Below are 12,500 nucleotides of genomic sequence, written 5' to 3'. Positions count from 1 at the left end.
AAAAAGAGCAACAGAGGAGATGAAAAAGGGGGGAGGCAGGGAGAAGGTGAAGCGGGAGTTTGTGCTGTAGAAGTGAATGAAGGAGAGGGAAAATGGGGGAAAAAGTGACTGAACAGAAGACTGGGAAAGAAAACGAGATGTTGGAAGAAAACGGGATTGAGGAGAGGGGGAAAAAAAGAAGGAAAAACGGAGCATAAAGGTGAGAGAGAGAGAGAGAGAGAGAGAGAGAGAGAGAGAGAGAGAGAGAGAGAGAGAGAGAGAGAGAGAGAGAGAGAGAGAGAGAGAGAGAGAGAGGTTAAGAGAACGAAGGAACAATAGGAAACCCGTAATAAAGACTTGGGGAAGGGAAAAAAATAAAATAAAGAAACGAGAGAGAAGTCAACGAAACGAAATGGGGACAAAAGAAGAAGAGAATACGTAAGGTGAGAATGGAAAGAAAGAATGGATAATGAAAAGTAAAGGAAAAGATAAAAAAAAATAAGAGAGGAAGGAACGAAAAGAAATGAGAAGTCAACGAAATGAGATGGGACAAAAAGAAGAGAATACATAAGGTGAGGATGGAATGGAAAGAAGGAATAATGAAAAAGAGAAGAATAAAATGAGGATGAGAAAGAAACGAAAAAAAAAGAGAGAAGTCAACGAAGTGGGGCAAAGGAAGAGGAAAAGTCAGATGAAAATGAAAAGGAAAGAGGGATAATGGAGAATGAAGAAAGTGTTAAGAGGCAGGAGAGGAGGTGACGGAGGGGTGTGAGAGGAGACCTGTTAGGGAGATGTGTCGGAGGCAGCTCATATGTTATCCTTACACTTATGATGCCGCTGCCCGCCCCTCTACCGGTTGTGCCTGCTGGGGACGTAACGAGGCATGATGGCAGCGATTCCTCTCCTGACGACGCTCATTAGTTAAACGTGTGTGTGTGTGTGTGTGTGTGTGTGAGTGTGTGTGTGTGTGTGACAGAGAGAGAGAGAGAGAGAGAGAGAGAGAGAGAGAGAGAGAGAGAGAGAGAGAGAGAGAGAGAGAGAGAGAGAGAGAGAGAGAGAGAGAGAGAGAGAGAGAGAGAGAGAGAGAGAGAGAGAGAGAGAGAATAAATGAATAGAAGAGGGTGAGTGAAGAGGAAAGAGAGGGTAGGAGAGAAAAAAAAAATGAGGAGGAGAAGGAAGGATAAACGCAGATGCGAGAGGGAGTGAGGGAGAAAGGGAGGGTAGAGAGAGAGAGAGAGAGAGAGAGGAGAGAGAGAGAGAGAGAGAGAGAGAGGAGAGAGAGAGAGAGAGAGAGAGAGAGAGAGAGAGAGAGAGAGAGAGAGAGGAGAGAGAGAGAGAGAGAGACGGAAAAGGGGAAGGAGGTATGGACGCAGGGAGGGCGAATAAAAAAAAGAATAGCCATCTGTGAGTTTGCGAGGGTGGTGGTGGTGGGCGGGGAGAGGCGGGACGGGGCGGGGGCGGCACAGCGAGAGACTCACAGACACAGACAGGACGTAGCTAACACAGACGAAGCACCAACACGACGCTAACCTGATTTGCCTCCCCTCTTCCTGGTGCTCGGCGGCTCCTGGCGGGGCGGTGCGGGCTCCTCTAGGGGGGGCTGGGACGTCTTGGACACAGATACACTGGTGCTGCCTTTTTGTCCCGCTCCTGTTTGTTCTCCTGGTGGTGGGTCTTTGTTGTGTTGTCTGGGTTTCTGTTTGGATTTGTCTTTTGTGTATCGTATTAGTTTTGTTGTTGCCTGTTGTTGTTGTTGTTGATGATGTTGGTGGTTGTGGTGTTATTTTTGTTGTTGTTGTTATTGTTGTTGTATCTTGATCTCTTGTTGTCGCTCTTTTTTACTGTTGCTTTATCGTTACGCAGTTCATGTCGGTCTCGTTGATGCTCACTCGTGGCAATAATACAACGGAAGTATCTTTCAGGTGAATTGGGAAAGTCAGGAAATAAAAGAAAAATTGACTTTGTATTCTTCATCCACGGATATACATGAAAACTCATGCTGTGGTTAAAACTAGGGAGAGAGAGAGAGAGAGAGAGAGAGAGAGAGAGAGAGAGAGAGAGAGAGAGAGAGAGAGAGAGAGAGGGCGTGATGAGGCGCGGCACGGATGACACGGAGTTAGCACGCCTGGCTGGGCCATAAAACAACTTCGACACGTTAAGATCTTAATAGAAAAAGGAGAGAGTTGTGGTTTTCTCTTCACTCGCACACAAAAAAACCACAAACTCCTCCTTCCTGTCAGTCGGGAGATACTGACTAGCCGGAAACTTCCAAAGCCTAACCGAGGAAAAGAATGGTTGCCTCGCGGAGCAGACGGAAATCTGATTTGGAGAACTGGACTGCCACCACCACCACCACCACAACCACCTCCACCATCTTTCTCTTTCTACCCTACATTCTCTTCTCCTTTTTCCGCCTATCCTTCATCCTTCCTTTTAATCTTCCTTCATGTTACTTTTCTCCTGTTTTCTTTTCATCTATCCTCTCTCCCTCATTTTTTTCTTTTCCTTCTTCCCTCCTCTCCTATCTATCTCTAGTTTTCCTTTTCTCATGGTAGACTTTCATCTTCTTCCTTTCAAGAATCACTCATTTCCTCTTTTCCTTCCTTCCTTTTTTCATTTCCCATCCATCTACCTCTTCCTTCCTTTACGATACCCATTCATCTCTTCCCGTCTCTTTTGATCTTTAATTTATTATATTCCACTCACTCCTTTTTTTCCAATTTGTGTCTTTATCCTGTCTACTACCTTCCTCTTCCTCTCCCCTCTCCACTCTCCCTCCACCTCCTCTTTCGTCTCTCCGCCAAAGAGAAGTTTTCAACTCAAGACTCGGTAGCTGAAGGTAAACTAATTCCCTGGTTGGTTAGTTTCCTGCTGACGAGAAGACTCACGCCCACTTGTACCGCTGGAAAGGCTGTAAGACCCTGAGACATTTACCTTAACTCTATTTCACTTTCCTCCACGCCCTAAGATGCAATGAAAACACTTTCCTATCTTGCGACAGCAAATAAATACCAGTCACTGTGTAAAGAAACGAAATTATTCACCTAGAGGTCAACAAAAAACGAGAGATCAGTGCCAGAGAAAACGATTCGTCTCCTTATTTCCTGACGGAGGGACACTGGGCGTGGCCAGAACGTCCCGCGGGAAAAATAGTTTCTTAGCCATTTTGAAAATGTTGAGGGGTGAGGCAAACTGAGACACTGGAGAGGATAACACGGGTAAGAGAAGAAGGAAGAGATACAAAAAAAGGAAAACTAAAAGGAAGGACAGGAGGAAAGGAAAGGAGATGGTGGTCAGCTTGGAGAAACATTTGTTAGCGCATTCTTCAGCGAGTGTCGGGGCAGCGATACGATCGGTGGCAGCGTCCGGCATCCGTCACTGTCCCGTCGCGACGCGCCCCTCCGTCAGGCGTCACCGGCGTCGCCCGTAACAAATGAGAGGCGCGATGCGCGTGGCGATGTCAACAAAAACAGACACCTTTGGCGTCACTCCATTTTCTGAACTAGAGAGGGAGGGAGGAAGGGAGGGAGAGAAAGGGGCTAGGACAATGGAGGGTGGAGTGAGTGGGAGGGGCTAGAGGAGGGTATGACGATACGGGCGATTCTTTTATAGGGTATTGCTGAACTATACACGAAGAGACAAGAGTGAGGAGCAACAAGGGACGCAGACGGTGGCCCGTGGTTGCTGACTACTTACACAGCGCCTGATGGTCGCATTGGAATGAGTCTGAGGAGTGTTAGTGAACGACAGCTGTAAAACCTTTCAGTCTCCAAAAACAAAGATTATCCCTCCTATTGCAAACGCTCTTATAGTGAAATTCTACTTCAAAACTATTATTTCTGCTCCTATATGAATACTATTTCCTATAACAGCAGGAATTATTCACCTTTCCCTTCATGAGAATACCATAAAGGTAGAGGATGAATGTAAATTAATCAAAAGGTACCTAAGAGATTCAGACAAATGAAAACAACGTCTTGGTCTCTCGCTACGGTCATGGCAGAGACAGGTGGGTTCTGTATCCTGCCCCACCTCGCCCCGCTGTGTCCCGCCTCTCCACACCACGGTTACTGGGGGAAGGTAGCTGTGGCAGCGCGCAGGAATCCCTCTGCTCCAATTACACCACAGTTTCTAATTAATGTGGGACGCCTGAGTTGCGAAGTCTCATAACGAAGATATTATTTTTTTTCTCTCCCCAAGTCTTGGCCTCGCAACGCAGCCTCTTCCCGCCGCCCCGCTCCTCGGCCTGACCTCCCCTCGTCTGTTTTTGTTCGGTGTTTGTTTTCGTGTGTGTGTGTGTGTGTGTGTGTGTGTGTGTGTGTGTGTGTGTGTGTGTGTGTGTGTGTGTGTGTGTGGGTGTGTGTTGCTTTTACTATGATTATATTTTCTACGAGCAGAGACTGTCGCACGTTGTTCAGTTTGCGAGGAGAGGCGTGGATGTGCTATACGCTGCGACAAGGCCATGGTGGTGGTCAGTCCTTACTAAAAAGTGCACTGAACCTTCAATTCTCAATTCCTCCTATTTCTTTCACTACAGCACTTTCTCCCTTCAGCGCATTTACTCTTTCTAGTTGCCCGTAACGATGGTGGGGAAAGACAAGGCAGACAAAGAACACGATGAACAGATGAGATAAAAAGTTTTGCTTGGATGACCTGAAATAGACGGGCAGCTGACAGATAAGCGGAAAAAAAAAATTAGGAGCTATTTTTTCTCCTTGCAGTGTAGTAATAAATGTCGATGATGCAACTTTCACAACATTGAGCAAAAAAAGATGAGCTGCTTGGGTGAAGTGAGCACAGTGGCACGTTGTTGTAATAGGATGGAAGGGGCAACTTTAGCACAATTACAACACACCCGCGAGGCACACCAGCCAGTCACCCAGGCAGGGCAGAGCTACAGAGGCAGTGGTGTGTGCTAGGCCGCGCGTAGGGGGGGAGGGAGGGATGCCCACTACTAAAAGCTATGAATGTAAAATGATGCATTAATTTTACTTCCCATTCCCAGCACTAAGTGAATTATGTTTTGGAAGCACATACTAAATACTGTAATGAATGCATGTTTGTTTCTGTAATGATGCCGCGTTGACGAATACCTGCGTAGCTCTTAACAAGCTCATTGTAGTTATTTTCATCATGTTAAGTGGTTTTCTTTGTTATATATATTTTTTTACGTATTTTCCTTTTCGGCATCTTTATTCAATAATTTTCTGCTTTTGTAATACAAATTGTAAGTACTTCTTCTTTACAAATTTCGCTTATTTCGCTTTTCCCTCTCGTTATAATACCATTTCCACCATTTATCACACACACAATAGTTATTTCTTTTTATCATAATTGTTTTTTGTGTACTGCTCTTTCCCTATCATTATAATCCCCACTTGATTTGCTTGTTATGTGCATTTAAGTTAATACTGTCATATCTTCTCTTCACTCCCTCTTTTTTAACATTATAGTTTCATTACCTTTGTCATTAATATTGCAGTTTCTATTTTATTACTATCCTTTATAACATTTTTTTTTACACCTCTCTTTTTTTCCCGCATCATTATAAACCCATTCCTTTCGTTAGTCCTTCACACGAGCATCAATCAGCGTGGTGACCCTGGCGTGCTTACCGCGGAGAGCACTAACAGCCGTCACTGGCGGGAAGGAGCCGCCTCTGTACGCCTTTTCGCCCCTCGCCCCGGCCAGCTGTGGCTTATCTTGTCCATCGGCTGATAAGCGAGATTGATTAACGGGGGAGAGAGAGAGAGAGAGAGAGAGAGAGAGAGAGAGAGAGAGAGAGAGAGAGAGAGAGAGAGGAAACTGGACCAGACTTCTATTCTTTCCCCCTTTCTCTCCGCGGTCTTTCCCTCTCATTTCTTCCGCCATTACTCAGTGTTCTTTTTTTAATCTTTTGTCTTGCCTCGTTTGTTCGCACCTCAGCGCCTCGTGGCCGCCCCATTATTCTGGCGCGTATCTCTACATATCTCGTCCTCTCGCCTTTCAATCTGTGCAGCCTCCGTCACTTTGCAGCTCTTTTCTCACGGGTCGCCTCAACTTTAGACGTCACTCAGTAGTTTTGTAATATTTCCTACTCCCCTCGTCTCGTCCTGTTACTTCCCGTCGCTCCTCCGCGGCTCCTTCGACGCTCCCTGAGGCACGAACAGAGGGAGGGTGAAGCGGGAGGGAAGACGATGAGGGAAAAAAAAAAAATGACAAGGGGAGGAGGATGAGGAGAGAAGTTTCACTGATTGGGATTTAGTTCTTAATACTCGATTTCAATATAAAAATACAACATGACAGATTCTGAGTCTGGCATTATTAAAAACTATACATTTATATATTTAGTGTGTGATTCAGTGCGGCCAAATTTCAGTGTTTTGTCTTCTTGTAATGAGAGAAAAATACAAGAGATTAAGGCAGCTGATGATATAACGTGGGAGGCTTTGGTAAACAGCACTGTCTCTCATGGGGATAGCGTCTTAGGAACAGTGCTGGTTCACTGGAGCTTCCTCGTGTAAAAGGAAGATGCGGCAGAGGAAACAAAGAAACTCACCTCGCGTACTGTGTTTATTCCAGCAAGACTCCCCGCACGGATATTAATGTTAGCTTGTCTCGGCGCTGTGAGACTTAAATGTGCCATAAACAAATTCATTCATCATAGCAGTGACGGATATTTTTCTTCTCTGTTTTCTTTATGGTCTTTTTTTTTTTTTTTAGTATTTTTAATAAGATGTATGAGGTATTTCAGTTTCTTCTTTACAGACACTCCTCTCACAAGCACGTGCAGCAATAAATACATCACAGTTTTCCAACAAGTAAAAGCCAAGAGATCCAATGGCTAATTATCACTGAACTTTGACCTTACACACACACACACACACACACACACACACGCAAATATTTACCCACCACTTACATCCAAATTTACATGTGAGTGCAAATGTATGTATCTACGGATGAGAGGAAGGGTGGAAACATCTGTGTGTGTGTGTGTGTGTGTGTGTGTGTGTGTGTGTGTGTGTGTGTGTGTGTGATCGAACGTCACCAGCTGGTATAGAAGAAGAGGGGAGAGAGGAAAAGAGTGAAGGGGAGAGTAAAAAAAAATATAGTGTTAGAGAAGAGCCAATACAAGGCAGACGCGATGAAAAAGGGAAGGGAGGAGAGTGACCGAAGGAAAAGTGTTACTATGAGGTAAGGAGCAGTGAGGGGCCGAAAAAATTAGATAAAAATAGAAGAGGAAATTAAAGTAGAAATAAAAAAAAATACAAAGAAGTACACATAAAATTAGTAACACAACGTAAAGAAAATATAGATTAAGAGAAACGCAGGATAAATAAATTAATACAAAGGAAGAAAATGCATCGAGGTAAATCAAAACTAACGAAAAACAAGAAAAATTAAGAAAAATACGAAAAATAAAAGACTGGACAAATAAAACTGAAAAAATAGACAGATTAAAAGAAAAACTATATCATCCGCGGCACGAGTCTTATCCCTTCAAAAAAAAATAAAATCATAAAAATAAATTCATGAATAAAAGAAAACGATGCGGGGTTCACACTCCCTCAGCCGCTGATGAGGGAGAATAAAAAGGCTCCCAAATATTATGACTGAGCCGCAGAGGGGACACGATGCTGTGATAGGCGCCTGATAAATATTTGGCGGTTTTCAAGTGATTTTACACCAGCTGATCTAAACTACAACACCATCTGCTTCAGTTTCTGCTGCTGTTGCTGCTGCTGCTGCTGCTGCTGCTGCTGCTGCTGCTACTACTACTACTACTACTACTACTACTACTACTACTACTTCTATTACTACTACTACTACTACTACTACTACTACTACTACTACTACTACTACTATTACTACTACTATTACAACTACTGCTGCTGCTGCTGCTGCTTCTGCTGTTGGTGCTGCTGCTGCTACTAATCCTATTACTTCCATTAATCCTGCTGCACCGCTGCCGCCGCCGCCACCATCACCGCCACCACCATCACCGCCACCACCACCACCAACAACAACAACAATAATATTGACTACAAGAACAACGACTACAGCTGTTGCTACTTAGTATCAATATTTTCTTTCTTTCTTTCATTTTTGTTTATGCGTCTTTGTCCCTTTCATCTTCGTCCCACTCATCACCATTTCCTTTTTTTGTTTTTTCCTGTTCACATCTTAGTATCGTCTCACTCGTAATCTTCCCCTTCATTTTTTTTTTTTTATCATGCCATTTGTCCCTTCGTTCCCTCCACCTCCGTTTTCTTTTTTCTCCTCACTTCCCTTTCTAATTTAGTCTTCTTTTATGACACATTTTTCTCCTTCACTTTACTGCACCTCTTCCATCTCTCGTTTTCCGCTCATCCATTCCTGTTTTGTCTCCTAACTGGCGACTTTAATTTCCTCTCCGTATTCGGCTTTTTTTTCCTTCCTTACCTTTGCTTTTCCATTTCTTTTCACCATTTCTCTTTACTTTGTCTGTCTGTCTGTCCATCTCTCTCTCTCTCTCTCTCTCTCTCTCTCTCTCTCTCTCTCTCTCTCTCTCTCTCTCTCTCTCTCTCTCTCTCTCACTATCATTCGCGAGGAAGAAGGCGTCTCTGCACATTCATTTCTTCTTGTTTTGCATACCAAAGGAAGCAACAAAGACGGAGACGTAATGAGAAGTTACAGAGAGAAGAGCTGTGTATCTTAGCCGTGAATTGCATTTCCGCGAGATGTAACTTTACGTGCTCCTCTTTATTAATACGACGCATAAACACCAACAAGAAAATTAAATGATCAAAATCGAGTGCCCTGCTGAAGTAAAAAAATAAATAAATAAAATAAATAAATAAATAAATAAATAAATAAATAAATAAATAGAAATAATAATAATGATAATAATTAAACTAAAATAAAAAAGCCTTTAAAAACGAGGAAGAAGGTTGTGAAAGGAAGGGTAAGGTATGAAAAAAAAATCCAAATGAAATAAAAAGGAAGGGAAATTGGTCGAAAGGTAAAGAAACGAATAAGGGAAAAAGAAACGTAAGAAGTTTTAGGAGGAAGAAGAAAACGAAGAAAACTGATATGGTACAGGTTGGGAGAGAGTGAAAGAAAGACACAAGGAGAGGAAGATAAAAAAAAAAAAAAAAATCAGAAAACAACAACGAACAAGCACGAAGTAATTACAAGTGAAGAAGTATTGGGAAGGATAATTGAAAAAGTAAAGGTAGGGGGAGAGAACAATAAAGTTAAAGGAGAGAAACATTAAAAAGGCGCTAAAAATGAACAAGAAGCTAAGACCCATTAGAGTAAAAGTGATATGGACAACGAATGTATGAAAGGAGAAAAAATTGGTAACGGAGTAAATAAGATGGAAGAAAAGGAAAATGAGTTAAGGAAAAAATATAAATAAACAATAAGTAATTAAAAGCTAAGAAGTATTGGATAGATAAAGACGGAGAAAACAGAAATGAGAAAGTTATGAAAGAGCATAAGAAAATTAAAGCAGGAAAGAAAAAAAATGAGTTGAGGGAAAGAAAAATCATCATTCCTCAACGGAAATAATCATGTAAATACGCCGAAATAGTTGAGAATCAAAGAGGATTCAAACTTGTAACAATGCATGTGTTATCCAAGGATCTTACCACTGAGCCATAGTAATCCTACATGGTCCCATATCCACACACACACACACACACACAAGCTCTCTATAACAACAACACGACAGCTAAGCAACACGAGACGAAACAACACCAGTAACGAAAAAAAAAAAAATATATAGCATCTCTCTGACAATAACATCGGCAATAAAGCGACGGCATTTTCTCCCTCTAATTGAAGGCCACAGCAACTTATAGTCTCACCCGCAGGCAGCACGGAAGGTTACGAGGTTCACTTCCATGACCTTCGGAAGCGTCTGGGTTTTGTCAGTGTTAAGCGAGCTATTCAAGGTCTCTCGATACCTGCCCATCCCTCAGCGTACTGGCATCAACAGGTGAGCATGTTTTTATAATTAAACTAAATGGATTCCCAGGTATACGTACACAACGAGGGGTCGCTCTGATAGGAACGGGTGTGTATGTGTGTGTGTGTGTGTGTGTTCCTTGATCTAAAAACACCTCACAGTATAATTCCTACAACAATTAACACCTTCCTTCACCCCTTCCCTTCCCTCTTTCTTCCTTCATTATCTGCTCCCTCATTTTGTCCCGAGTCAACATATGAAAAAAAAATATCATGTGACACACACACACACACACACACACACACACACACACACACAAATATGGCGACCTGACCAATCAGTAGCACCTTTTCGCAGCTGCTTCACGCCTCCCCTCTCCCCCTCAAGCCACGCCGCGCCACGCCAGAGAAGACCAAAGAAAGAGACAAAAAAAAAAAAAAAAAAAAAAAAAAAAAAAACGATGGAAAATAATGACAAAAAAAGGGAAAACACTCCCCACATCCCTTGACAACAAATGAAAAGGAAAAAAAAAGACGAATGAAGATAAAAAAAAACGACTGTATGAGGTAAAACTACTCGTGTAAGACAAAAAAAAAAAATTAAATCAAACTCGGGAAACACAAACAAATAGAAACGAGACATGGAAAAGAAAGAAAAAAAAAGAATATTCTCCTCAAAAAGAAAAAAAAAAAACGTGCGAATAAGTAAAAAAAATCAGTGACGCTTTTCTTTTTTTCCCCCTCCTCGCGGGTATCGAGTCACAGAATAAACTTGGACGATAGAGCGCCATTCCGGAATGAAAATACTGCGGAAGTTTTCTTGTTACCACTGGAAGCCGCAACAATGTGAACCTGTCAAACTTGTCCCTCCTGGTGGCGGAGAGAGAGAGAGAGGCGGGGGAGGGGGAGGAGGAGGAGGAGGAGAGGGGAAACAAGGAAAGGAGATATGAAGAGAGAAAAGAGAGCAATGACGGAGTGAGATGATGAGACAGATATGTTCGCCAAAGGTGGTGGAAAAAAAAAAGAGAGAAAAAAAAAAAGATCGGTAAGGAGGCAGTAATGAAAGGATGTTGCGTCAAATCATAGGTTGGGAAGGAGGCGATGATGGAGGTGATAAGGGGACGCGAGATGATGAGGGTATGAGAGGATGACGTGATGATGCAAGGGTGAGGGAATCGGCAGGTAAGGTGCGGAGATCAGGAGATGAGGCGATGAGGCGTTGCAGGAATGAAACTCTTTGTTGTTAGCGGGATGGAACTTTGTGGAGGCAGAGCGTGATGAAGGCTGAGATGCTGCGTGTGGATGATGTGCTGAGGCGGAGGCATTAAAAAGTTTACCCCTAGTGCATGTATACTGGTGTTTTATCTGATTAATAGGTGTGTGTGTGTGTGTGTGTGTGTGTGTTTATGGAAGTACAGCCATTGAGTTCAGAAAGAGTATAATTTAACGTGAATACATGATCCTTTTGTCGGCTATATAATGTATAAAATTACTAACATTGATTTGTTATGGCTTCTGTTATGCAAATTACTGATATGAAATTAGACAAGTTGTAAATGATAGTGATTAATATCTATCTACTTTATCTATCTATCTACCTAAATCCCCTACCATGCCACACATTTACGTCAAGTTCAGTTCATTTGATCGTAAAGTTAGATTTATCATCACATTTACTGTACGTAGCAATGTTTCCCTTATTCACCTCCTGCCCTGCCTTCATCAACGGTTGCTATAAAAAATGTATTAACTTGCCTTGTACCATTTATCATACATTACTCGTTCTTTCCCTCCCTATAAAGTAATCATGAGCTGTGTGAAATGAAGGACAGCGGGAAGTGAGTGGCGGAAATGACAGTGCTTGGGTAGGGAAGGTTAAAAAGAGAGCTAATGCAGAGGAATCGATGAAATACGAGTAAGACTGTAAATGAGAGATGTCATGTTTAATGTCCACCATACAACACTACCCTTTTCTTCTTCCAATTTCTCTAATTCACTTTCCTCTTTCGCTCCTTAATTTTTCTTTATGTACGCGAATTACAACATTTAGGTAATGCTTCATACATCTTTACATAGCAATGAACGACTTTCTAGACCAAAGGGGGCTGCTTTACGACCATCTATTCAATAAACAAACCCAAGAGAAATCATAAATATTAACAATCTACTATCCTATATACTACCCTTCTTCCTATGCCCAAACTATTCACCGTATTTTCTACCATCACCTATCAGCTTTTCCTACTCCACCCTGCTTCCTCTACAACCCTTTCCTCCTTCACCCGCGGACCAACATCAGCTGAGTGGACAAACATGAACTTTCAGGCAAGCAATCAATTAACCTGAGGACCGCCACAACATTACCTGGACACACCTGGACGCACGCCACTCCCGCCCCTTTGTCCCCTGGTAAGAAGGGTGAGAGTTGGACAAAGGTGGCTGAAGACTATTTGATCGAGTTTTCCTCTCTTAGCTTCGTGTAGTGAAGGTTTAACGTAGAATAAGTTTCCTTCATTTTAAAGATACATGGGATCAGGAAAGACCTTTAGTTGTGGAGTTGTAAGATAAATATTTCTCGTCTTGCTGTT

At 42.5% G+C, this 12,500-nt stretch overlaps 1 protein-coding gene across 13 annotated transcripts in view; it reads right to left on the bottom strand.

The window, feature by feature from the left end:
- Positions 1-12,500, bottom strand: part of LOC135100682 (helix-loop-helix protein ngn-1-like) — a 589,312-nt gene that overhangs the window by 372,668 nt on the left and 204,144 nt on the right. The window lies entirely within an intron of this gene.

The sequence above is a fragment of the Scylla paramamosain genome, chromosome 5 (genome assembly GCF_035594125.1).
Source record: "Scylla paramamosain isolate STU-SP2022 chromosome 5, ASM3559412v1, whole genome shotgun sequence".
Classification (NCBI taxonomy): Eukaryota; Metazoa; Arthropoda; class Malacostraca; order Decapoda; family Portunidae; genus Scylla; species Scylla paramamosain.
The sequence above is the reverse complement of the archived record's forward strand: the minus strand, read 5'-3'. Positions and strand labels throughout refer to the sequence as shown.